The following is a 4,948-nucleotide window of genomic DNA, read 5'->3' as shown; positions in this document are numbered from 1 at the left end:
TTTGAAGGATTCTAGGGAATGAAAAGGAAAAGAAATTTTTAAAGATTACATTAAATGATTATTTTGAAGTGGTTACAAAAAATAAAGTGTAAATGAAGGTAAATGAAGTGGTTACAAAACAAATCAACAGTGAGCAAAAAGAGTTTTTCAGGTGCGTAATATTTAACCGATCTATTGTTTGATCTTTTTTACTTTATTAGTTTGTTAGTAAGAAGTTGTTATCAAATAGATACAAGACTAGATGAATTTAAATCTTCCTGGCCGATGCATATAGCTAATTTTCAATTTTTCCTTTTTACCTATTATGTTCGAAATGTCTACCAAAATCTTTATAATTGTTCTTGCTTACCTTTTGTTCGCAGCAAAAAAAGTAGTGCCCAACTGGTGCAAACAATCGTCAAGGGTGTTAAATGCTCCCACTTCGTTGCAAGTAACGTTGGCTTTTTTGTTTAGAACATTTCATGCACAAAACTATTTTATGGAGAAAATCATTCTTGTTGAAACATTTGACACCTAAAGAAAATAAAAAAATAACATTCATTCGTGAACAAAAGTAAATAAGGTTGTGAATATGTTTACTGTTGTAACTTGTTGTAACTTGTTTGTTTTTTAGTATTACAAATAAAAGCATCAGTCTTAAATCAACCTGACAATGTTTAAAGTAATCGAATATTTCTCTGCTATCTCTGAACATTATGTAAATAAATGTAAAATAATATATGTACTTTTAAACTTTCTTAGCAGCTTTAATCAACCCGAATCAAATCCAGCGATTGTACTTGGTGCTCATATTCAAGACATAGAATCATTGTCCCAGAGTGTATCATTTGTTGAATAATTTTGGCTGGCTATTTAGTGCCGGTATGTGTGGGGAACAGTAATTTTGTGATTACAATCCACAATAAACCACAGTGGTTGGCGTCATCTTCAAATCGAACGCGAGCAATCTTCAACAGCCTACAGACAATTTCTGCTTAGGGCTGACCTCTCCCACAGCCTTCCAAGTCAACCTAGACCAATTATTACGTTAGATTTAGAAATCGACTGAGCGGCATTCAACCCCTACTAAGACGTCTTCTACCGGGAGGCAGACGCAGCTCTGGGAACTTGTTGGTTTTTATTATTTCTTATGTAAGCTCTACCATTGTTACAGTACATAATTAGCAGTTGTTTTGTGAGTTCGTGCCAGTTGAATTTTATAAAGTAAAGAAGATGAATAACGTAATCAAGACGTTATCCCTCGTTTATACATCCGTCTCAAGCTGTAGGCAAAGATATCGCTTGATTCCATTTTACTACTAATTAAATAGTTTTAAATTACTGTAACTAATTTATCATTGTTCAAACTGATATAACGAGCAATACGGTCAGGCTGTTCTAAATGAAAATAAAAAAAACTGTTTAAACGAATTATGCTTTCAAAGGTAAATATTACCAAAAAAAATGTATTAAATATACCATATGTGTATATATTTTACATTCTTCCGCTTTATGTTACACATTATTTCATCTGGCGTAAATTCTAGAGAAGAATGCTTACAAATAAAAAGTTTTACTTTTGAATTATACGAAAAGAGAAAAAAATCTTAAGACAGCTGCAAAATTGATGTAAAACTATAAGCTGACTTTCCGAGTACCGTAGTTGTATAAAAGGTATCGTTTGTAAATTTAGTAGTCAGGATAATAAATCTGTTCTACTAAAGAAACTTTTGATATTATACAATTTCACTTCTCGAAAATGATTGATAACTTTTAAATCAATGATAAGTTTGCAGTACACCGAATTTCAGCAAAACACCTTATGAAAAGTATGCAATCGTTGATGAAGCTGATCACAAATTGTGGATACACAATAAATTGAGCATTGTTTTCAAATGTTCATGAACTATGCGATTAGCGAGCCCAACCAAGTTGTAACGAAGCATCAGATAAAGCTATGATCAAACGATGGGCACAAAACAAGAAGCTTGCCTATGGTGGAATCTCCACTGCAATGAGCCTGTGAGAGCAAATGTTGCATGCCGCAAGATTGAATCTTAATGCAAAGTATTATCGAAGCAGAAGGCTCCCCCTCAAAAAAATGTTGCATCAAAACTTCATTCAGCCAAACAGTCATGCACAGTGTTGTTGTTTCATGGGAATTTTTGTCTTCTGTTTTTGCCAGTACTGGTGTGGCAAGAAGCATTGGAAAGGCAGATGGTGTGAACGAGGTTGCAACGAGGCACAATTTTCTGTTTGTATGGTAATACGTTACCAAACCATCTTCATTCTTTCTTGGTTTCGTTCCCTCTATTGAATCAAAGGCACTAATAGAAGTAGCAATGAAGTGAGCACAGATGCAATCATTGAAAAAATAATAGCAGTCGTTTACTATCATACCACGAGGGTATCTTAAAGGAAACGTGTACTTATTGTACATTTTAGGTTCGCTGTCGAAGTACAGCTCGAAAGCGAATCTGTATTACAATGATTAATTTCCACGTAGATGAAACTCACCGTGAGGAACACATATTGATAAAAATAATGGCCAACAGCACACCAAAGGATATAAGGAGTTTAGATACTTTCATTATTGGCCCTATGTTCCAAGATATGAAATATTTTGACTGATTATACAACTTATTTGATAGGCTAACCATAGCAAAGAGGCAAAGTTGTAAGATAATGCAAGTAACTTCTAAAGTAAACTTTAAGTTTAACTTTTAAAGCAAATACAACAAAATGGTAAAAAGAAAAATTTATACTGTAAAAATCAATAAAATTTCGCTGGAGAAAACTAGCGAATAATTCAAATAAAGGCAGCAAAGCAAAATCGACAAAATTTATCCGTCTGAACAAAAAATCGTTTGGATAAAAATGTACCCTCTACTAAACAGCAACCAACCACGTGCTTTAACATTTTCCCCACACTTTCCAAAGCGAAACTGTCAGGGTCGTGAGCGAATCTAGCGAATGGCCGTATTCCTAGTACAGACCTTTGGCTTCCATTTAGTTGACATTTTACCCTTTTTTGATCTCATGACCATGTCTGCTTTTTGCAATGTGAATGTGGAAATGGAATGTGCTTCAATGGGTTGCAATAGAGAGATCGATGCAACGATGAGCTTGCAGCAAACAAAAACCTTTCCAGTCTAGAAAGCTAACCGAAAACTGGTTTGTTTGGAGAGATTTATGCCGCTAGAAAGAATGGTCCATCGTTGTTCAAATGCCATGTATGTGGTTCCGTATGCTTATGCATTGAATGGAAATTGTTAGTATGTACGACTATATTTTAAGCAGAAATATGCCTACGAACGTGGTTTAAGTATCATTTGTAAGCAGGATACAGCAATGGTAAGTATAAAATTAAATATCAAATACTTTTACTTTTATTTTTACTTTTACACATGTTTCTAATGTGACTTCGTGTTCTAATGGTGTTTTGTTTGCCCCAAGACACAAACATATGTTTTTCGAATACACCTAAAAAAAGATATATAAAAACCCTTCACGTCTTAATTGGCGTAACGATCTAGTTTATCTACGGCTGCCCTCTACAGTACTTGCTGTTGCTCAACGATCCTTGCTACGAGGGGATCGATCGATCTAGTCTAGAATTGATGCTTGGATCGTGCTAGGTTAGGCAAAACCGAAGCCCCTCTTAAACATTACCTAACATACCTTAATCATCCAGTTTTTGCAGTTCTGTTGTACCGTTGTTTCCGTTAACAAATTGAAGGCGGTAGATTTGCTGACCGTTTAGAATTGGAGCGGATTTTACACGTTTTACATGAATTTTGCGAGCTTACTTTCGATTTTTTTCCACATCACAAAATATTGCGCACCACACTATACTAAAATATATGTTCACTTCAACATATCACTTGAGGTCAACAATAGATACAACACAAGCACAAAGATAACAGAATCTCTTTAAACCATGGCTGGTTATGCACGACTCCAACACGCTTTGAAGCTAATTCCAAGCTGTTTAAATCCGCCAGAGAGGTTCGGCTGGTACTGCAGTCCACCACCGTACGGTGAAGATCAAGAAGTGGCACTGAACAACGTCTTTGCACTATAACAATTAACAGAAGAATGTTCATGAATGATGAAAACTTTTGTGCGATAGCTTTTCGTGCACAGCAAGCTAGCGATAGGTCTGTTTTCCCTTCTCCATCCACGATCAGCTAGCGCATCTTTTCGCTCATCCATTGCTGGAGTTTTTTTTTATGTAACTGCATGCACAAGTCCACAGCGAGAGCAAATCTCCCACCTGGGGTTTTTAAGATGCTTCCCACCACTCACTATGATGCATGGTGGATTTCGGTCAGAGAGCAGATTGGATTGGTAACCGTTTCATCATTATAGACCATGCAGCACTACGCAGCAATTCGTTGTACATTCATTTTATCATCAAGTAACTAGATCTGCTTCGCGCACATAAGGCCATATAGATTTTATTTTAATCTCAAACCAATCAAACATCAATCGTATAAAGAAGGTATAGTTTAAGCATCAGGAAGTGACATAAAGCATTCAAATTCATTGGGGATTGAACGCTATGCTTTTGAATTCATGTACTGTATGGCACAACCATGAATATAACGTGAATCTTTTTGATCTTTACTAGTTTATTTGACAAATCAGTTTCAAAGTTCACGATGTTTAATCAATTTTAATCAATAGCTTAAACCACTGAGCTGCTGGTGCCACTGAGGTGCTGGGAAACATGGATTGGGCAGGATAAACGCTTAACGAACCTCACCAGGTCCAAACAAAAAAAAAAAACTCTGACTACAGCAAGTACGAATTAAAGATTCGCAAGAATTTCATAAAATCGGGCGGCAGCCCCGCTATCATTTACGTCAGGTCGACCTGGTGGCGCCAGACAACGACGCTGGTCTTCATACGACAGGATCGGGGTTCAAATCCAGACCCACCTTACAAAGGACTGACTATTTAAATT

The sequence above is a fragment of the Anopheles maculipalpis genome, chromosome 3RL (assembly GCF_943734695.1).
Source record: "Anopheles maculipalpis chromosome 3RL, idAnoMacuDA_375_x, whole genome shotgun sequence".
NCBI lineage: Eukaryota > Metazoa > Arthropoda > Insecta > Diptera > Culicidae > Anopheles > Anopheles maculipalpis.
The sequence above is the reverse complement of the archived record's forward strand: the minus strand, read 5'-3'. Positions refer to the sequence as shown.